Genomic DNA, 23,514 nt, shown 5'->3' on the forward strand with positions numbered 1-23,514 from the left:
AGAGGTTAAGACCAGGAGAGTCTAAAGAAACCAACTCCCAATCAGCTGAATAAAATTCACTGTTCACTATCCAATAGGGAATACGTCCTGTCTCACCTTACCTGTTTCTCCATTGAATTCTAGGCAGCACATTATGTATAGTGCCAGTGGCACAGGGTGATCCAGGTTCCTCAGTGAGCAATGTATTTGTGGAGTTTTAGGCTTAAAATGTAGCAGAGTCCCAAACACCCACTGATTTTTGCAGGAGGCCGAGCCAGTTATTCTTTTGGTTCACGCGTGTAAATCTGAAGTAGCTTCATTAGTTTCAGCTGACTTGCAGATTTAATATCCATGTAAGTGGCAGCAGAACTTGGTTGCCTATTCCTGCTACTAACTCGGTGGTCTCTTTGATTAACTTGACAACGCTATTGCGACAGAGAAACTGATCTGCAAAGTCAGCATTTAAGGTCTGACCAGGCACTACACTTCATTTTCTAGGAAACAGTCAGAGTTCATGGTAAGTAACTTAATTGAAACTAAAAGCTCAGTCCTCCTCCAAGAAGGCTGCAGAATTGCAGCAATGTGGATGCTGATCTTGAAATCCTCCTCCAAGCCAGTTCAAATAGGAAAGCACCTATAATCTATGCATGGGAGACAAGAACATTTGGCTCACTGCAGGTTTTCATAGATTCATAGATGCTAGGGTTGGAAGGGACCTCAACAGATCATCAAGTCTGACCCCTTGCCTGGGCAGGAAAGAGTGCTGGGGTCAAATGACCCCAGCCAGATGCCTATCTAACCTCTGAAAGATCTTTAAGGTAGGACAGAGCACCACCTCCCTTGGAAGCCCATTCCAAGTTTTGGCCACCCTTGTGGTGAAGTTTTTCCTGATATCTAGCCTGCTCTCTGTCAGTTTGTGACCATTGTTCCTTACTACACCAAGAGGTGCCCTGGTAAACAGAGCATCTCCGATCCCTTGCTGCGTCCCCCTTTGCCCACTTTTCCAACCTGTCCAGGTCTGCCTGCAATCGTTCCCTACCCTCTGGTGTGTTCACTTCATCCCACAATTTAGTATCATCCGCAAACTTGGACAGAGTACGCTTCATGCCCACATTCAAGTCACTGATGAAGATATTGAAGAGTACAGGTCCAAGGACCAAGCCCTGCAGGACTCCACTACCCACATCCTTCCGGGTCGATACTGACCCGTCTACTACCAATTTCTGGGTGCGACCCCCAAGCCAATTTGCCCCCCACTGGACCATGTAAACATCCAAGTCACAGCCTCTTAATTGCTGTATTGTTAAACAGAGGAATGAATTAGATAGTAGTCAAGCTAAATCAGAAATAGCATTTTACTCTAGAGTAAAAGAGTTTCTACAGTGCTGGGTCTTAAACAAAAACAGGTATTTTGGAATAACTATTCTTGAATAGCTATTTTATTGAATATTCAACTATAGATGAGCCCTGTATCTAGAATGTATAAATATAAGTAAGTGTTCACATATCTAGTTGCATACTATATTTAGTATTCAGTTGCTTTGTAATTAACATGTAAATGATTTGCCAGTGCCTGGTACAGGACTTACCAGGGAAATAAGACAGAGTCAAATTAAGTCCTCACCTGCTGCTATGACGAGGGTTATATCAGATTTGATGCGAGCAAGAGTAACTTTTGCTGTTCATTGATACAGAATTTAATTGCATAAAATATATGTGCTGTAGTAGTGCTATCTTGGACATTTTGGTAGCTATTCTTCAATATTTGCTGCCTAGCTGGAGGGGGAAAAATCCTTGTGACATTTTTCTTTCAGCAATATATTTTAGATGGAATGTTTTACACTGCTAGACACTCTGTTAGCAGGGAGAAAGTCAGAGAACTGAGATATTACTGTAATAATGGCAAGGTCAGTAATAAGATTTATAGTGCAGCACAATAAAAAGGAGTTAGCCTTACAGTGATTAACATCATATGGATCTATTTTTAACATCAGCACACATGACAATTTGTCTTTAACAGGCTGTGAAATATATTTGTAAAGATTGCAGAATTATAGGGCCTGGTTATCTGTAAAATCTGTGGAGAGAAGGGGGCAAATTAAACTGATAAATAATACCAAATGTTGCAGAAAATAGCCTCTTTTTTTTAATTGTGAAGTCTAGATGCTGTGCATGAAAAACACCTAAGAAATTAAGCTGATCATATGCTGGGGTTTCTCTGCATTGTGTATTTAGAAAGACATGTCTTAATATTGTCCCCACATTTGTGAAATGTGCTGTGTTAAGCCTCCATCAATATGGAGTCTGTCATTCTTGGACAGCTGTGAATTAATTGTTATGCTTTTTGGTTAAAAGCTATGGCAAGAATGCCAAACTTGCAGAAGAAGCCAGACTTTGGCTCAGGGACTAGAGATTTTTATCAAAAACACAATAATAGAGAGGAAAATAACATATTCATCATATTGGGTTGCCAAGGCAGTATCTTTCCCTGATCCTCACAATCCTGAAAACCAAACTATTAATTAGATCAGTGCCCTTCTAAATGCAGACCCATTGGTCTTGTTTTAAAGGTTCATATTTCTTCCTTAAATGGGATTGATTTGTAATTAGCTTGTTCCAGATTCTTTGGTATGCTAATCAGTATTTCAAGACTTTTAAGTTAGTCTCTCCGTTCTCATAAAGCTGGGCACAGAGAAATTAGTTCATATTATACCTAACTCTTCCTGTTGCTGTCAGTGATAGTGTGAGCTAGGATGTGACACACAAGTACCATGATATCGGCACCGGTATAATGTGGTGGGTGTATGGCTATTCTAGATTTAGCTGTAGTTGTGTTATGAATCTGTGCCAGCTACAGTGATTCTAGAGTCCTCTTTCACCAGGGCTTGCAGGCTTTGCAGGATGAGACACCTCTTTCTGAGCTGTTGACCCCTAGTTCATTGGCATATTTTTTTCTTTTCAATGTTTAGTTTTTGGCTGTTTTCTGTTAAAGAACTACTTCTTCCCACTGCCTAGTTCAGGATGGTCTTGGAGAAGGAATGTGATTAGAGTCTTCCTTATTTATACTGGAAAAAATGTCTCTTTGCTAGAGCACAGCTTAGGGATTTATGGGACACTGGGAATTAATAACAACATCATATTTTGAATTCCTGTAGTTGGATATGTTCCCTTGAAAATGGGGCACAGATAGGAAGGAGTCCCAACACCCCTACAAAGCAAGAATATATTTTTTATGAGGGATTCGGGAATATTGAACCATCACTCAAGGTTTGCATTATCCTTATTTTTACAGCATTCATCACAGTATATTTGGCATCATGTAATATATTAAATTATGAGCACTAATTTTGGTTTTCAACTTCCATCAGGGAGAAACCCTTTGTTGTATACGTGATTCTGAGTTAGGAAAAATATTAGGAATATTAGCTAGGTGTTTTGGATAATACCAGACTAGACTATCACTGAGGTTCATTGTGCCTGAGATGGGGCAGAGAATGAAGGAAATGTACTGAATCAAGATTTATTTTTTTGAGATACATGGACATTCATTTTGTTTTTGAGAAGTTGTTTACGGTAAAATTTTAAAGGCTAAATCATGGCTTACTTAAAATCAATTGGAATTTTGCCCATTTCTTTAAAGAGATTAGCCCTTCTCCCCCTTCCCACATCACAAATTCAGATGAAATCTCTTTCAGTACAGTTCTAGGTCTTGGAACCATTTAGTGTAATGGTTCAGAGATTTCTCATTTTATGTTTGGATTAAGCAATCCCACTAATACTTTATCTGTTCATAAAGCTGTGCACAAATCTTTAATTTGGTGAGCATGTTGGCAATGCAACTGTTATGTCCCCATTTTTAGCGCCTTCCTTCAGATGGTTTGCTGCTGCCCGAGATCAAGGAACTGTGTAGTATAGAAAATTGGCATCATGCATAAACGTGGCATAGACTGATAAATGGTAGTCAGGGAACTTATTTTGTTCTTGCTGTGTTCTGATATGAAAAAGCTTTTACTAGAAGGGAAGTCAAACTGGGAACTTATGGGAGGAAGAAGAGATGACACAGCCAGATCAGCAAGCTTTCGGGGTCATTCTCAATTTCCAAGTTTGTGACAGGTTTAAAGTATTTTGATATAATTTTTCTTCCTTAGACTGTCTCTTTTAGACATATAATTACATGATGCACTTCAATGTGGGGTAGGGGGAGGTTGATTCAAGTCCCACTGAGGTGCATGTTCTGATTAGATGTACAAAACCCTGGTTGTCTTTGATTACACATTGATAGCTTTGTGAATAAATGCTGGAAAGTAAGAAAGAGCAAAATTCTCAAATGCAAAACTGGATTCATCGTTTACTCTGGTACTCACTGGCCTAGACCAGTAGGGCTGTGCAAAATTTTGGCAGCCGTTCTGTTTTGGAGATATTTTGGCTTGTTTTGGCGCCCGAAACACCTAATCCAAGATGAAATGGAAGGTAACAAAACGAAATAATTCGAAACATTTTGGATGTTTCAGAATGCTATGGAGGCGCCCCCCGGGAATAGAACTGGCACAGCCCCTCAGCCCTCCTTTTCAAGTGCCGGGAGGCTGGGCCTGGGCAAGGGATGGGGCCAGGCAGGGCAGCCATGGGGGCTTCACCTGTGGCTCCCCACACCAGGGCAGAGGGAGGCACAGCCAGAGGAGCTGCAGGAGAAGCCCCCAAGGTTGCCCTGCCTGGCCCCAGCCTCCCGGCACTTAAAAAAAAAAAAAAAAAAAAAAAGCCCTGCACTTACTGGCTCTGGCAGTGGTGACTGGGGCCTCTGGGCACTCATGGCAAAGCTCCCCTATGTAGTGGGGGGCAGTGGGAATCCCCCCTGCCTGGCACCCACACAGCAGCTGCCCCATGGCGGAGGTACAGCACAGCTCGGCAGGATACTGTGCACTATCTGGAAGCTGGGGCCGCTGGCACTGAGCAATGCTGGGCTCTGGCTGACAGGTGGAGCCACCCCAGCTCCCAGACAGTGCACAGCACTCTTCTGAGCCATGCTGCACCCGTGTGATGTGACAGCTGCCACGTGGGTGCCAACCGGGGGTGGGTGATCCCCACTTCCCCATGCTGCACGGGGAGGCTCTGCCACGAGCTCTCAGAGGCCCTGATCCCCCGCTGCTGCAGCTGGTGAGTGTGGGGCTTTTTTTTTTAAAGTGCTGGGAGGCTGGGGCCAGGTGGGGGATGGGGCTGGACATAGCAGCTATGAGGGCTTCTCCTGTAGCTTTCCTACCAGGGCAGAGGCAGGCACAGCTGGAGGAGCCACGGGAGAACCTGCAGCTGCCCAGCTGTGCCTGCCTCTCCCCGGCCAATCTGAATCTCCGAAACAGCGTTGAAACTCCGAAACAGATTTGGCCGAATCAAAACAGAACAGTGATCTGAAACACCGAAATTAATCACTGTCCCCTGAAATGGCCAAATCTGAAACGAAAACGAAACATAGCCGTTTCGCACAGCCCTATAGACCAGTGGTTAGCAACCTCTGGCCAACCTGTGAAGGTTTGATCTAGCTTGCAGTAACATTTAGCGGCGGGTATTTATTGGTGACTCTCAGCATCATCTAGCGTAATGGTGGGTCAGTCCAGCAGGCAGCAGTAATTCAGCAGTGGAGGCAGTCAGCATTTGGCAGGACATGGTAGCTTGGGGACTGCAAGGGAAGCCGTGGCAGCTGGGTCACAAGCAGCAGCCTGCCTTAGGGATGAGTTGTGTTGCTTCAGCCTGGTGTTGATAAAAGGTTGCCAACCCCGGCTTTAGGCCATTGTGATTTTGTAATAAATTGCAGCTCAAGTTAAAATAATTTCCCATGGAACATGAAGAGAAATTGTAATGTCACCAAAGGATTTTTGAACTGTAGCATTTTTCAAAGATAGCAGCTCTTCACAGAAGACACCCCCTCAAGCAGCTATAATAATAATAGGCCTAGATTTGAGATATTGTTTTTTGCTTGACCAGGTAGCTTATCAGATCTGAGGCTGGACCCGCAGATAGTTTTGTACTTTACAGGAGACAAAACTGACAGGATTACTAGTTTTTTCCCATTTCTGACGATTTCCCCCCAGCTGGACCCGTGTGGTATCAGGCTGTTTGAGTTGGAACTGTGGAAATACTAGTGCCTCTTCCCTTAAAAAATAAAATTCAATTAAAAAGATGGAATCGAAATTGCAAAAATCAACTTGCAAATGCCTTGCTATGTTTCTCATTTTTAACTTGGGGAAAAACAGTAATTTTCCCAAACAGCAGGTCACTGAATTTTAATGCATTTCTAAAGAGGAAGGAGCCTCAGAAGTTGCCTGAGGTACAGTTTAGATTCTGACTGGGAAATAAGTTTTCATTCTCTCTGCTGCAGATGCAGTTAAATTTGTTATACAGGATCTGCAGTGGTGAGCACTGGAAGCTTAATGTATGGGGCTGTCCAAAAGCAAATCCCTGTTTAAGGTTTCAGCATTGCAAAAGACTCTGCAGGCGGCCATTCTTAAATCTCTGCTAAACAGAGAAGAGAATCTGAAAACATTTATTTCCTCAATATCTTTGTGACATCTTTTTTTTTTTTTTTTGTCACATGCCTCCCTTTCAACCTTGACATTATTTTTGTGCAAACCAGGAAACAAACATCAAACTTAAAATGAATATTACTTATTTCCTGGGTTGTGCATTAGTGTCGTTTAAAAATGTTACTGTGCTTCTGAAAATAGGTGCTTTTGCGATTTGCTTTAAACGTGTTCTGTGCTGGCCAGGATGACTTCAGTTCCAAAAACAAAACAAAAAAATTAAAAAAGGTTAGTTTATTTCTTAAATAGGTGTTGCGAGTTTTCATTTAGAAGTGATAGCATTTCCTACTTGGTTTTCTTCCTGCCCATACTTTTCTCCTGCAGTTTTAAATTGAAGGTAGCACCCCTTATTTTAAATTACTGCTCTTTGTGGCTTGCTTGTAAAGGTGTAACTACTAAATGAGTTTCCCCTTAAAACTGTGTGATACTTTTATGGTTATAAATGAAAGCTAGTGTCTTCTAATGGAAGAGCTGTGGTGCTTATTTAAAGGCAGAGACAGGTATTTAACTCTTTTAATTAATTTGATTTGAAAGTTACTTTACATGGCAATGTGAGCCTGATGTAAGCTTCAGCCGGCTGCAGTCTATTCTGTCTGGAGCAGCTCACAGTTCTGCTTTCTAAAATGGAGGTTAAGCTTACAACTCTGCAGCCATACTCGCATCCTTTTACCAAGGGAAGCACAGTAGGGTGCTGCCAGGCTTTTCACCACTTGAAATGTCAGGATAGTAGAATTGGATTAGGGTAGAGAAAAGAATGGTGATTCCCCTAGACAAAGCCTCGCCTGTGTGTTAAACTGTTTGTGGAGCAAGGCCAAATGGAGCCTCTTTCAGGTAACTGAATTTCTATTGCAAGAAACGTGAGTGATGGACAGTGAAAGGCCTGCTAATGGGAGAAACAGTCAAATCTCCAAAAGCTCTTTGTCCCAAACCTATGAAGAGTGGTTTCTCTAACTTTGCCTGGGAGACAGCTGTACTAGGTAAGCCCAAACCTATTGACTTTAATGAGAGTTCTTCAAGGACCTGGTCCCCTCTGTGCCAAAATCAGGCTTTTAATTGGCTTCTGCTGTTTTATAACTCAGAGATACACAATGTGAACTTTACTGATACCTTCAGTCCAGATTAATTACAAGATTAATTTAGAATGAACTGGGATGTTAGAGAGACCTTCGCCTAATTTATGGTTATCGTTAACAAGCGTTATTTCTTGCTGCGGGTTTGTACTATAGCATGTGAAATTGCTTCTAAATAGCTGACTGATCTAACTGGAACAGGGTAGTTAAACTACTTAGGATATGTATCTAGCAGATCTTTTCCTCATGCTACTGTCTTCTGATATTATAAAGTGCTCTCCTGAGCTGTGCAAATGATTCCAAGTACAGTAAACTTGCAGGTGAGTGGTTCTTGGAATTGGCTGAACAGTAAATGAATGCACTTTATGTTGCCCAAAAGAGACTGGCAGGGGAGCCCTTGGACATATGGTACAAAGTATTGGCAAAGCAGAGGAGACTTGGAGTGCAGCAATAATGTAGGAATAGCTCCCTTCTTTCCTAGTTAGCATAAAATAGGTTTGAATTTTTCTTGGGTTCTCTTTCAGAGTGCAGTGAGGTGTTCTGGCTTGGTGAATGGCACGCATAGAAAGGTCCGTTGTGGCTTCCAGTGAGGAGCACAGCAAAAAGAATCGTTCTGGCTCAGGAGATCTCAAACTTTGTCATAGTGAGCCTCACTTGGCTATGAAAAAAATGACTATGCCTCCCCGTAGTCTGCTAAAACAAAACAACAAACTGAAAATCATAGGCCTATATGCCGCACAAAATGAATAAAAGAAGTTGATGGGATTTGATCAATAAAGATTAGTCTGAGTTTCAAAAGTATTAATTTTAAGTTCAAGGGCAGTATAAATGAAAGCAGTTAAATTAAAATGTCACTTATGTTTTAGGAAACATGATACCAAACAAGGATAGGTTAATTCAGTATAAAATCCATCAGTCCTGCTTTAGCAATGGGAGGGATGAGTTTGTTTCCTCCCTGCACAAAGGAGTGGAATTTGGGGTTGCAATGTAGAAAGGACGAGACGCAAGTCATCTTCGACAGAAAGCTGGGACCTACACCTTGTTTTAGTTGCAGTTCATGCCGAGAAGTCTGACTCACGTAGGTAGTGGAAGAAAATGGAATTAGTGCTTTAAGAGTCCGGTGTGCTCACTGAGGCAAGTCAGATCCCACCGATAACCAAAAGGCTGTGTCTGGCATTTGTGAAAATTTTATGCTGCAGTTTGTGGTCGCTTGACAGGTCGATAAGACTCTCTTCTGTGGGGATCTGCTTCAAGGTGAATGAGTTCCTGATCCCGTGCTTACATTTGGTTTTGCCCACTTCAGGAAAGTATTCACAAAACTGCTCCTGCAGACCCCCAGAGTGCTTTACAGTTATGTCCTGCATACTGTCAACTGACAGATCACCGCACGGTTGCATGTCCTCCAGTGTCGAAAACATGCAAACAGATCCCTGCTGCACCCATGAAGACCACAGTTCCCGTCGGTTAATGAATGCTGCTATCCGATCAATAGCAACGAGCACATTTGCATCTCGTCCCTGCGGTGACACATTGAGACAATACAGTTGTTCAAATATGTCTGCCAGATATGACAACAAAGATACCCAACGAATAACACTGAAATACTGTAGAAGTGGGGAGTTACTACCGGCAAGAAAAATACAGACTTTGTTGCATAGTTCACATAGTCTTGTCAGTACCTTGCCCCTGGACAGCCAACAGACTTCTCTGTGTAGCAACAACGGTGTGAAGTTTGCCTTCATCTCTTCACATAAAATGCCAAAAACTCTAGAACTAACCAAGTGCAACTTTATAAAATGTACAGTTTTTACTGTAACTGAAAGAGCATTGCTAAAGACCTCTGGCATCTTCCTAGCAGCCAATGCCTGTCTGTGGATCATGCAGTGATTCCAGGTTGCTGCGGGGGCCGCTTCTTGTACTGTTGTCACGAGCCTGCTATGCCGTCCTATCATAGATTGTGCTCCATCACTGCAAATGCCAAAACAACGTCCCCAGTCAAGGCCTGTGCCTTGGGCAAAAGTATTTAACAGTCTAAAAAGCTCTTCACTGATTGCTTGTGTGGGGAAAGGACAGCAAAACAGGAATTTCTCTTTTAAATCTGTTGCAGTAGCAAAGTGAATATACTGTACACCAGTAGCTATACATTTGATATATCAGTAGAGTCATCCATCTGAAAGGAATAATATGGGCTCTGACGAACACTCGCTAAGAGCTGCTCTTTTACATCAGTGGCTATCTCCGCAATACAGTGTGAGACTGTCATTCGAAAGCGGGATCATATCTAGCTGTGATGCTGCGTTCTGTCCTGTCATCACCGAGCATATATCCTTTGCAGCTGGAAGTAGTTTCTTACCTATGTTGTGAGCCTTACCTGCTTTGGCATGCACAAAGCCACATGGTAAAAAGCCTCCATAGCCTTCATGTGAACAGTGCTGTACACTTCAACAACTTTTTTTGTCCTATTTCATAGTTGTTAGGGGCTGGAAGGAAATGTACAGATCATCAGGTCCAGCCCCCCCTGCACTTGAGCAGGAAAGACTGCTCGGGTCAGATGACCCCAGCAAGATGCACATTGAGCCTCCTCTGAAAAAAGTCTATGGGTTTGGATACTAAGGTAGGGTGTCTTGCTTCAAGACACCGGCATAGCTGTCGTTTGCCAGTGCTTTGGCACATACAACATATTGAGGCCTTGGTGCATCACTGGACCTGCTCCACGTAAAACCAAGCTTTAAATAAACTTCGTCATATTTTCAGCCTTTGTGTTTTCTGCTGCCGTGCTCTTTTTGGCTTGGGTTGTACAGTTTTTTCTCTTTGTTGCAAAACGATCCATTTCTCATTTAAGCTGTTTCTCACTAAGCGCGCTGCCGAGGTTTAGAAGTTTACTTATGAAAAACGATGCAACGTATGTCCGATGTGTCACAGTTGCTAAGCAACATTAGTACATTAATTAGTACAGTTTTGTGTTATTTTATTTTTAGTTATTTAAGAATATAATACATTTAAAATATATAACTTTTTTTTCCAACTCATCCAACCTCTTCTCAAAAAAAAAAACCTCTCGCAACTCATGCCTTCCTTGTCATGATGCCGTGCCTCTCTAGGGAGGCCTGCCTCATAGTCTGAGATCCACTGGTCGAGTCCAAACAAACTTGCCAGGCTGCTCCCATCACAGTGGTGGATTGGTTTTTTGAGTGTGCAGGGAAAACTTAATCTCTTTAGAAATGTGTATCAAGCTATGTTGAAGTAATCAGAGTGACTGAAGCAGTTTTAGCTGGTTTATCCGCTAACTGTAACTCCATGTTAAAGAACTGCCATCTAAGTGCAAAAGCTTGCCCATGATTAAATGTTTGTGTAAGTGTATTGGGCGGGGGGGAGGAGGGGGCAGAGGAGGAGGAGAGGAAAGAATTCCACAATCCAGGAGCATTTTTTTTTAAGTACAAATTCTGAAAAACACAGCTTGATTAGTCATACATTTTTAGTGGTGTTAACTTTACAGGGATCTAACTGCTCCTAACGGCCATGGGAATTGCAGAGCTAAATTCCTATGGAGCATGCTGAAAATGTAATACCGGAGATGCTAGTTCTGGACTCTTGTCAGGCGCGTGAGTAGAATGAACAGAACATTAAATAGCAAGAAGCAGTCCGTTCAGAACAATGCTACATTGGTTTTGGCTGTACCTTTAAAATTGGTGGCATGTTACATGTTTTAAAATGACTAGACAATTGCTCTTATTCGTGCCAAAGATATCAAAGATATTTTGCTTTGAGCCCAAACCCATGTATACCCTAGACTGGAGTAGATTCTCTGGTGTCTTTCCTGTCAGTTGGTTAAAACCTGATTAACAAAAAAGAGAGATTTACAGGAAATTAGATATATTTAACCAATATGTCATACGCATGCACTTGGCAGATGACAAAAGCAAAAAATTATTGTGTTTACCAGAGCAGGTAGGGCTTAATGTGCATTCTGTGCTCATTTAATGAATTTGCATAAGTAGCATCTTTAATCTTGGGATCTCAAAGTTTTTACAAATATGGGTAAATATTATTATCCCTATAATATCGGTACAGATAGGGTCCCACAGAGTCTGTATGCTCCCCATCCACAAGCAAGAAGGAAACAGAACAGGAAGGAAATCCTTGGCAATGAGGAACTGCTTATGCACTTTTTGAATAAAGTTGTTTCTCCAGAATTTATCAAAAATCGGGAAAACACTACTGTTAATTCTTGTAGAATCCCATTTTTGGCAGATTCTGGGCTGGACTTGGCTTATACTGAACTTCCTTGAATTTCAATCTGTTTAAACTTGACCAGTAAAAAGGCAGCCTACAAATAAACCACTGCCTTCCAATATTGCTTGTGAATATGCTAGGCTTCATAATGCAAAATTAGAGGCTGTACCATCAGCTGCTAGCAGCTGAATTGTAACGCAAGAGAGAAAAAAGAAAGGTATCATTTATCTTTAAGGTTACTGTGCAAGTATTATGGAATTTTATGCATGTTCCTGTCTAGTCTGGAGTTTTCTGAAGCATGCTGATAACTATTAAGATAAGAGAAATAATTAAACCTAAAAGAAGGTAAGATGGACACTTTTTCTTGGTTGTTGTTGTTTTGTTATTTTTTTTGTCCTTGGTGGCTATTACTGTCCCTAAAATATACTGGGCTCGATTAACTCCTGAGCCCTCGGTAGTGGAAAATCAGCTTAAAGCCAGCCAGTGACAGAAAGCAACCTCAGGCCCCTTCTGTGCAGCAGAGCAGCCGGTGCGGTCAGAAAGCAGGCACAGTCCATTGCCTAGGATGGTGATTGTCAATCAGAGTGCCATGGCTGCGGGTGCCACACAGTTTTTGCACTGTTAGGTGTGCAAACATGATTCACAAGATAAACCCAGGAATTTCAAATAGGAATTCACAGTGTCAAATACGTTCTGACCTGTTGTGGTCTTTCTGAATTCTTTGCAACAGAAGATTTACCTTAGTATTTTTCTGTAGTTAAACAAGTGGAAGAAAGCTGAGAGCTGGCATTTTCTGAGGGGTGCCTCAAGTGCAGCAAAGGGTGCCTTGAGTCTAAAAATGTTGAAGATCACTGGCTTATGAAGTCAGGACACATACTGATGTAGTGAGCATCTTTGTGTTGGTTCTCCTGGGAAGCTTCAGGCACAGACTAAAGCAGCCTTTTGTGGTACAGGACAGAGATGGGACTCTTTGACCTTCCACTGAGGGATGAAAAGCACCTTTGTGGGTTCAGCAATCTCTGTGTCTGGTCACATCACTGCACTGCACACGTTTTAGAAGTCATTCAGCGTGTGCTAGGAATAATGTTTGTTATGTAAACACATTTACATGGACTATAATTTGCATCCTAATATGTGCAGTATACACACAGTAGAAATATACACTATAATGTATACTTTAATCAAAGTGGCATGGAATAATCATTTAGACGTGCAGCTTTTGCAGCATGACTTGACTCAATATCCAGAAGCCAAAGCCCCCATTTGTGAAAATGAGCCTACAAGACTGGACACAAAGGCATGAACACGTAGCATATTGTTTTGATGAACAGAAAATTACCTTCTGAAGTAATATGAACTTGGGATGTCTTTTTATTCTTTGTGTAATGAGGGGAAAATGGTTCATTTTTGCTTTTTAACAGATGCTGCCTTTGAATTGTAACAAGAAGAGGGAAAAACACAGATAATGATTTTCAGTGAAGTCTAATTCGTTAAAAGGCACAATTAAACTTACAGATAAATGATTTAGCTTTTTAAAACTGTGAGAGTAAAAGAATTAAACCCCATTCATATCCACTGTCTGTAGGGTAGCTTTCTGGCTTCCTTAAGAGAAAGCACTGTATGTGCCAAAGAATTCAGTTTTATGATTGTACACTCTCTCTTAAACTATACATCTGCAATGACAGCTACTTTGCATCCATTTTGGGATAGGTTATCTTATTTGAACCAGTGGGAGAAATTTCTTCAACTGAGAAGTTAAGCATGTTGCTATAGCTACTGAGCTTGTGGCTCCAGTAGGATTTTTTTTCCCGGCACCAATTTCCCAGCATAATTGTTAAATAAGGTTGTTATTGCCTGTAACATTCTGGAGATGAAGCTGCTTGGAGGTGTATTTTTCTTCCTGCTAATACAAAAGCACACGCACATGTTTTTCGGTGTGAATACATAGACATTGACTCCAGAGGGTGGATGTGCAACAAACAGACTTTGTAAATAAGTATCTATATTAAAGACCCACCAAGACACTACCTGTTCCACATTGAGGGTAAAACTCTGTTCTAACATTCAGCATAGTAAATCATAATAAATAAAGGTATAATGTGGTACCTATGTGTTTGTTGAAACTCTGGAACATTACCTGTTCTTTCATGTGTAAGTTTGTGTACTACAACTAAAACAGATGCAATAGTAAGACTGCTACCAAACATATGCATAAAATATACAATACATATTTAAAGTGTCACTGTGCACATGGTGAAAACTATGTTCCTAGTCTCAGCGTTTTAAATTTAAAAGGCTGCTTCTCATTCTTAGCGATGCCTGCAGCAATTTTCAAATTTTCTTGAGCCTTCGTCTGCTGATTGTGGTGCTGCCTCCAGTAGTATCCAAACTGTGTTAGCAAGTCCTTACTCCTTAAATGACTGTCCTAACGTGAAACCTAGTTATGAAACCTTGTGTGTAATGTTAAGTTTACTGGAAGATTCTTTTCTCTGTGTGTGTGCATGTGCATACATGCATGCACACTTACCCATTTCAAGTTTGTATGCACAAATGCAGCATATGTCATTATAGCTTATTGATTAGTGCATAAAAGTGATAATGGTGTACAGAATTGTATTTAGATGTCATTGACATCATTGTCTTAAATGCTCTGTGCGAGCATAGTTGTAACTGAGTCCATGATTGGGAGGCTATGCTCTGTAAGGCAGTTTGGCATGTGTAAATTTAACACAATCATGGTGGAGTTTATAATTAGGAATATAAGCTTTAGAACAAAGCTTTGTGGCAAGGGTGAGGGTAGGGTAGTAGATACCCTTTGTTAACAGATTTGTCAGTCTACTGTAATCTGGGGAAACACTATAGCTGGGAAGGTACCATCACTGGAAAGCCAAGATTCGTGGGCCATACTTACTAAAGTGTTTAAGTGCCTAAAACTGCAGATATGCACATTGGGGGATTGACAAAAGCATTTAAGTGGGTTAGGTGTATAATTCTCATCGACTCAATAGGAATTAGACACCTAATCTTCTTAGGCGTCTTTTGTAAATCAGGGTAGGTGCCTAAACACCTTAGTAAATCTAGCCCTTTCTCAAAGGCTGCTTATGTCTCTGGTAGTCCAATAATGACTCACTCAGCTATATATTTTTCTGTTACTTACTAAACCTGAGTGTCTGGAACACTGGCAGTACACTGCTATTGTGCCACTCGGGAAGGTGTAAATTTATTCTTAACATAGGTTTTATTCAGGTCAGATTAGTATGCTAGTTAGGCTGCAATAGCTGATTTTGTTATTAATGGATTTCTTCAGGAGTTCAGAACTGAAATAAAAATAATACCACGATTGTAGAATCCCGGGTATAGTCAAGAATTGTTGGGGAGATAACAGACAAACAATATGTTAACTAGTTATTAAAGAACAAAAATACTGTGGGGTAATACCAGAAATTCCTTTAAGTATTGTGACAAAAGTCAAGAGAGAGATGCAAGTTGATCATTACATATTTAGAGTAATGCTGGGCCAAAGGTTGAAGATAAATCTGTGCTTCAGAAAAAAGGCACCGTAAGGGTTGCTGAAGCATGCAAACCCCTTTCCCCTTTGACAGTCCATGCTTACCTAAGTTCTGAGTGTCAAGACTCAGCCATCTCTGCAGCGGTACAGGACAGGTCTCGTAGTTCCACTTCCGTATCTGCAAAGTGTTGAGATAGTCCCAATATATCAGTTGCTGGATTGCATCAATGCCCTGTGTTTTAATGTGCTCCTAATTTTGCTTTTTTAGGGAACTCCCACCAATCCTGTGTGCAGATATATGGACCCACGAGTAGTAAACTGTTAGGAAACTATCATCAGAGAAACAGCAGTTGTGGTAGGTATTGATCATTGTTCTTTCATCTTTCTGCAAAGATTAGTCTTAAGGTATACAGGGCATAGCTACACAAGATGCCCGCTGCACAGTTGTTACTGCACAGTAGTGTCTGTCCCAGCATGTTTGCCTAGTTACGCTTACTGTGCAGTAGCTCATTACAACTGCACAGTAGTGTCGCATCATGGTTTATGCCGGGCAGTGCTACTGCGCAGTAGTAATGAACTACTGTGCAGTAAGCATCTCATCTAGATGCACCCACAATATATTTCTTTGGCATGCATCCTTTTGCATGAACATGATGTAACCTTTCTGTTCAAAACAAACTGATATCCACAATCTTGAGGATGAACAAATGAATTTATTTAGAGGCCTGGTAGGAAGCTAAAAACTCAATAAGCAATTTTTTTCTGGTAAACAGACCTTCTCGTAGAACATGAGCAATTTGATTTGAAATCAGTAATCCTACAAATTTTAAAAGGATTTGTAGCCTAACTTGGTTTGTCAGATTACCAGACTACCAGATTACCAGTTTGTTCACTGTTGCAGACAGCCTTCTTCACATATGTTTGTAAGTAAGTAATGCCTGCATTGTACATAAGTGTTTGCATTTGCTTTAACTTGGGTTATACAAACCACTTCCTATCTCAAAAAGCATTTCAATTTAGGTTAATACTAGAGGGCATTCAGTTATAATAATTTTGATTCATTTTTCTCCAGTGCCTTTAAAGAATGATTCAGACATTGCCATTAATGGTAAAATCACTTAAGATGATTATCAAGTGCTGGTAATTTACTGAGGGGTTGTGATCTTTGACATGGGAATTCATGGATTGAAAAAAATATCTAAGTGTAATAATAGACATAGAAATTGTTTTAACTAATAGGGTTTCATCAGGATATAAAACAGATAAATATATTAACGTCATGCTTTGTTAGCTCCAGCCACTACCTCACCCGTTTTCCTATCTTTTCAGTATCATAGAATCTGTAACAAATGTTGAGCACTTCTGACTCATGAATTTCCTACAGTATTTCATGGTGAACAGATGTGATGTGGGGAGATGGCAGTTTCTAATAGGCAAATTTGTCTAAAATGTTGAGTCAATTGCTGTTCTTGATCATTTCAATTTGTAAACAACCCGCAGCAGTCAGTCTTAAACAGCTGAAGTATAGCCACTAGGGCTGTGAGAAACCGTTCCGCTTCAGCTTCAGTTTCAACATTTCGACAGAACAGTGTTTCGTTTTGAGTTTAGTTTAGTTTCAAAAGCACTGTTCAGTTTTGCTGTTTTGATGCTGTTTCGAAGTTTCGCCCATAGGCATAATGGGGAAGCACAAAACTGGAGCAGCCTCCTGTGATCACAGACAGATCGGGGGCCCTCACACCCAGAGGAGTCCGGCAGAGCCCCGCAGCCCTTCCAGGGGTGCAGACAGGATGCTGCTGCTACCACCTGGGATCAGCAATGGGAGCTGAGCCCAGTGGAGAGAGGCAGAGCGCAGCCTCAATGGTGCACTCCACTTCCCCCCACCGGGCTCAGTTCCAGCGGCTTGCAGGTAGTGGAGGCAGGGGCGTGCAGCACTGGGGCTGTGCACCACCTGCCTCCACTGGGCTCACTGCCCAGTGGCTTGCAGCCCAGTGGAGGGAGGCAGCGCACAGCACTGGGGCTTCGTTCTGCCTCCCTCCACTGGGCTCAGTGCTCAGCGGCTCGCAGCCCCGTGGAACTCAGCCTGGTGGCAGGAGGTGGAGCACAGCGCTGGCTCTGCCCACCTCCCACCACTGGGCTTCACACTGTGGGGCTAGTGGAGCTGATTGGAGCTCAGCTCAGCAGCGGGAGGCGGGCAGAACCGGTGCTGCGCTCTGATTGGCTCCGCCAGCCCCATAGAGCACAGCTGGTGGCGGGAGGCAGGGAGAGCCAGGGCTGCCCTCCCCCCGGGCTGAGTCACAGGGTGCTGCGGAGCTGCTCAGAGCACAGCCCTGGCTCTCCCCTGCCTCCTAGCACCTGGCTGCTGCTTCGAAACTTGAAACGTTTCATTGGCCTCATTTCGTTTCAAGGCTGTTTCGAAGCCCTTCATTTCATTTCGATTTCACTGTTTTGAGCTTGAAACGAGTCAAAACAGTGTCAAAAAGAAACAGCTGGCGAAGCTTCTCACAGCCCGAATAGCCACTTCTGGCTGACATGCGAGTAGCTTCACATCTCTGCTGCACAGCAGCTTAAGGCAGAAAGTGAGGATACCTTTTCTAATTGAAAATACAAGGGGTATAACATGCTGGCTTAATGTACTGTGTGATGTCCCCGGTGGCTGGTCTGCATAGTGAGTAAGAGACTGCTACTAATTCCAGCTAAAGGAACTACTACTTTAGCTCAAGCAATTTGGAGTCTGTACTTTGATGCTGAAGATCAAACATTCAGTGCCCACTAACAACTAATGGTTTATACACTGGAAATGTATAACTGAGATGGACTGTTTAGATGGTATCTTAATATACGATATACTTTAATATATTGATATCTTAATATTATATATTATCTTAATATATTAATATATCGTATATAATTTGTTAATCTTAATATATCTTCCCTTGAAATCATAGGATTACTAGCTATTAATGAGCCAGCATCTCAAGCTGCTAGCTTTTGATTTGCCTTGCATTAGTGAGGGAGCCAAGAAGCTAATTTGCAGAAGTTAACTTTTCTTTGGTATTAGGCCAATCTCAGCTTCTCAACAGTATTATACAGGATAAGAGATGTTTTGCTTTGATATGGCTTATATAAACTATTTAGATTTTTTAAAGGGGTGCTTATTGTGAGCTCAGGGGAGTTCATATATTGAAAATAATGATTCCTAAAAACAATTAAAATAATACATTGATAGCAGATAGCTTCTCAAAACCCAGTTCAGGTTACACAAGGAACTAGTAAGGCTTACATAACATCTTGAAGTTAGGATACTGACATGGAGGGGAGAAGTACGAGTTTTTCGCTTAAGATCCCTTCTACAAGAACTGCCCTGGCAGCATTCTCTTTCCAAGCAAAGATACTCCTTTTCAGTTGTCATCCTGAACACATATGTAGCAGTTCAGCATGGGAAGAGAGAGACTGTCAATGGAAGGAAAGTCTCAAACCTCAATTTCACCTTGGTATCTATAAGCGGGCAATGCAGATCCCAAAGCATAAGAGAGTTGTGATCACTGTGGAATAAGAAAGAACCCGTGTTCTTCCAAAGCCTAGGCTACTTTTATCTGTTTATTTTGGGATCCTTTGGAATGAGAGTTGCTGTATAAACACAAGATAATCATTGCTGGGTGTATTTGTCTTATTTTACCAATAATGGAACGTTCAGACATTTTCCCCTTCCCATCCTTGGCCCTGATCCTGCAGAAGGCTGTCAGCCTGCTCAACTCCCATGTTGATTCCCCTAAAATTGTGTTTTTGCATGGTTGCAGGACTGGGACTCTGTCTTGTTCTGGTTATCAGCAAGCTTGTCTTTATCCTGTATTTCCAATAGAGCTTGAAATTAACAGTATACTGTATGATCCACCCAAACAAGCATGGAACTTGAAATTAATATGGCTTTTATTTGTTGCCTGTCTTGTGTACAGTGATGATCAAAGATTGTTGCAGCTCAGCTCTGGATACATAAGCTACTTAGTTTATTATTGCAGGGCCAGTAGAGGGAAGGAAGGAGTCTAATACTTTGGTTTTGTCTATGTTCTTTAGCTTTTATTTGTTGTTAATTTTCAGAACAAAAGCAGATTGTAGCATTTATGTGAGGCATCTGTTTTAAATTAGGTCTTTGTTTTGGGGGGTGGGATTAAGAAGTCCAAAATACTAATTGAAATTCACAAATCAAAACTTTTAGTTGTAATCCATTCGTGTCACCCCCACACACGTCACGGCAGGGATGAAACCTGCACTTTTCAATATCAGCAGAGTGTAGTATTTACACTAGTGTGGTGCAAGAAGTAATCTTTTGTCTTCCATGAAGCCAGTCACCAGCAGGAGACACAGCCTAGAACAGGGGTGCCAGAGATGCACCTATGGGCTGAATTTGTGTATCAGAGTACTCGCTTAAAAATGGCGATGGGGACAGTTGAACTAAAGCTTGTTGAGCAAGTTTTAGTTCAAATGGCCCTGCTACCATTTTTAAGCATGGGGACGCTTATACACAAGACATGGTGGTGCTTTAATTGGAGCAGTTCTTGAAGTTGCTATAATTAAAGTGCCAACCTCCCCACCCCTGGAGCACATGCAAAAGTGGCACTACATGTACCACACAGGGCTGGTTTGGGGTGCATGCTGCAAGTGGTGCCCTGCCAGATCAGCCCTGTGCACTAGCTCTGAGGCCAGTCCAGATCGGGTCCATGGACTGGCCCCACATACAGAAGCCTGCATTCAGGGCCAATCTGCTATGGGTACCTCATGCAGTGTGTGTCCTGGGCACACAGTGTGCAAGGCTGGTTTGGGGTGTGCACTGTATGAGGTGGTCACGCTGGACTGGCCTTGTGTATGCACTGGTTCCAGTGCCTGGGGCCAGTTTGTGGACCTGATCCAATCTGCAGACTGACCCAGTGTCCCCAAGTGTTTGACACCCCTGCCCTATAGCAGTGTTACTCAGTGTAATAGTAATTCTGCATTTTGTCCTCTCATCCCACTTTTATCATTTAAAGGATGAAAAACTTAGCCCACATGGTCTCTAGAAGAGTAGGTTCTGCTCTGAGAAGAAGAGTTTCACTCGTGTTCTCTTCAGTGATGGGGGAATATGCTTGCTGGACTTGCAAGGGACCATTAATTGGAAGTATGTGGAGTTTCAAGTGGTGACTTTCTAAGATGGAGATATAAAGCAAAGGGGAAATATGGGTGGATCCTTCTGTCTGTGACAAATATAGAGGATATGCTACGAAGAAAGTAATCCTTAGAAACATATCAGATTTATTCTGCAGTTTTGGCCATAGATCTTTCTCTTCAAGCTCTCTTCTTTGCTATCGATTGCAGAGCCCTTATTGATGTGTGCAACTACTGTTAATGTTACTGTTTTAGATAAAAACATGTATTCTTAAGGTCACCCACAGAAATGAGTGATTATTGAGGAAAAAATCCAAGCTGTATGGAGCCACTGTTCTGAGGGTAGAACCTATTTAAAAAGTTAGTAGTTTACTGTTTAGATTAATCTGGTTGAAACTGGGCGATGATGAAATCTGATGCTTTACCCAGACATGGTAGAGTTGAATTGATCCTTATTGATTCTTCTTTTTTGCCCCCTGCCTCCAGTTTGAAGCCTCGTTACAGTGAAAGCTGATCTGTGGTGAAGAAAAGGATGGCAGGACAGGGGTTAGGATTCATACAGCAAAGATGTGATTGCTTCTATGCCTCTCTGAAATAGCTGCCCATCTTCAACTGTAACTCTGAGCCACACAGACAAATCAAAACTATTCAAGCTCTATGTGAGATTTTTTTCTCGTAATCAAAAGACTGTATTGTTACTGCAAAGCCATTCATTAGCCCCAGGGGAGGCTGGAGAGTGCAATCCCTCCCTCAGTAGCAGGTCCGTGCAGGAATGGTTTTGGTGGGATATGAGGGGTAATGATACCATCTGGTTGAGGGAAGTGGGTGTAGGGGAGTTGTGTGGCACTAGATCCCAGCTCGAGTGCATTTCAGGGGTGTGGAAAAGAGAACCAGGAAGGATAAAAGTCAGTGCCTCTCCCCCTAAGCCCCCAACTCAGCTGTTGCAGTGAGAACTGTAGGCAGCTTATACCATATATCTCCTTTTCATTACAGTACCTCCTGGCAGTTACCTGTGAGGATTTTACCAGGCTGTCTTCTCCTTGCTCCCACGTGTCATTAATGGCTTATAATAGAGCATCCTTTATAGGCACTGCAGGCTTAGCTATAATTTAAATCACAATGCCAATGTGCATAATTGCCTGCATTCTTTCATTGCCATTTGCACACTCTGTGTGTGTCCTTGCCTTTCCTCCTTGTGACAAGCCCTATGATTCTACACTCTTGAAGGCGCACAGTTGTAAATGCTTGATCACGTCTACTTCAGTTTACAAATACAGCACATTCTGATGATGAATTGCCATCTCATGGAAGGTTTGGGATTACTGGTTGCAGCTGTGCCTTCAGGTTGTTCAGCTCTCCTGGGGTGTGTCTAACGGGCTTTACCAGTCTTGTTCTAGAGCTGTTTGGGCGAGAGCATTTCAACTTGGTGTTGGGCTTTGTTCTAGAGCTGGTTTCTTCTCTGATTCTGGCTGTCTTGGGGGCTGTTGGAGATTTTCTTCAACTAACAGGAACTACTTCGTGTTCAAAATACAGTCTGATTTTTATATATAAACTGTAGAAAGAGAAATAAATTAATCAAATAAAAAGGAACCATAGGCATAACACACAGTTCTGCAAATGTTAAGGCAGGTTACCTAAGCAGCAGTAGTAGTAGTAATAGCAATATTTGTATTGTATTGTGCTGGGAGCCCAGTCAAGAGTTACAGCTATATTAGGTTAGGCACCATGCAGGCAAGGAACAAGAGAGTTATTCCCTGTATGGCTTCTAGGGTAGATGTCAGACACCTACTGTCTGTATTGCGGTGCCTGTGAATGTGAACAGTTTAAATGGGGAAAAACGTAGGGCCTAGCTTTGTGTCTAAAGGCCATGAGAGAACACAGTCATGTCTCTATACGATGAATTCAGGAATACACGATGACATGCAGTGGGGTAACTCCCCCCATCTCTTACTATGGGTTGGGCCCACAGATTTGCCAGGCAGCAGTGGCATATACTGGCTGTGAAGCTTTAATTATAAACCCACAGGGCAGGTATTTGTCGATGGTATCTATACTTCCTGCCAAAATCATTAAAGAAGGAGACCTATTTTGTTTTCTTCTTCCATATCCTCTGCTAAAATCACCCTAAAGAACAAATGATTTTATTTTACACAGAACTGAGTTAATAGTAATATTTAATTCATGTTCAGATCCTTCAACCTCTAAACTTCCTTGTTTCATTACAATACTTCTTAACCAGACTTAATGAGAACCTCAGTTCACATGATTACCTCTTTGGAGATGTCACAGTATATCCCAGCTGCAGAGGAAGTTCTGCACAGCATTAATTATGCACTAAAAACATAATGAAGGCACTTGACAATTTTTCCCAGTTCAATGTCATATTGTTTCACTGGATTTTGTTTTCATTATTTCTTCTGATTGAAAAACCACGATATAACTGTTTCCAGGATTTTCTTGAGGTGGAGGGTAGTTTCCTTTTGCCACGCATAAGGGCTAAAAGGCATCTTCTGCTTATTAACCCTGAGATAAGGTTTTGATCAAGTTGTATTTAAATGGCCATAACTGAATGTGACTAATTAGATCATTTGCAATTATTTCCTATGTTTACTTATCTCTTAACTTGAAAACAATCTATTCAGTGTCTTTTTATGTAACCATTGATTATATTATTATCATCCCAGGTCTGGTTTATAGTACAAATATCTCTCAACATTGTTAGGCTAAATCAGTTGTATGTTATGTTCCAGCTCCGGCACGCAGGCAAAGCTTTAGCATTGTTAAGAGAAGTTAGCTTTGCAGTTCTTTCACTTTAAGAATCTCAACAAACCATACAAACATGCGTTAAGACACAGGTTTTTAAAGGGACTTTTGTGCAATTAAAATAAGTGGGAACTTGGTGCCTAAATGCCTTTTAAAATATGAGCCTCAATCTCCCAATCTCTTTGTGAAGTAGGTACAAACGAGAAGAGTGGGATACAGAAACAAACCATGAGGTCATAAATGGGGGCAGTGTCAG

The 23,514-nt window shown here is 41.7% G+C and overlaps 1 protein-coding gene across 10 annotated transcripts in view; it reads left to right on the forward strand.

Annotated features, from left to right (window-relative positions):
* Positions 1-23,514, forward strand: part of ARVCF (ARVCF delta catenin family member) — a 447,669-nt gene that overhangs the window by 103,194 nt on the left and 320,961 nt on the right. For 9 of the 10 annotated variants that reach the window (XM_059713468.1, XM_019486607.2, XM_059713469.1 and 6 more), the window contains one exon: positions 15,628-15,714. The exons of the other annotated variant lie outside the window; for it this stretch is intronic. The gene's annotated coding sequence lies outside the window, so the exon portion shown is untranslated. The remainder of the gene's footprint in view (positions 1-15,627; positions 15,715-23,514) is intronic. 10 annotated transcript variants of the gene reach the window in all.

The sequence above is a fragment of the Alligator mississippiensis genome, chromosome 10 (genome assembly GCF_030867095.1).
Source record: "Alligator mississippiensis isolate rAllMis1 chromosome 10, rAllMis1, whole genome shotgun sequence".
In the NCBI taxonomy this organism is placed as follows: domain Eukaryota; kingdom Metazoa; phylum Chordata; order Crocodylia; family Alligatoridae; genus Alligator; species Alligator mississippiensis.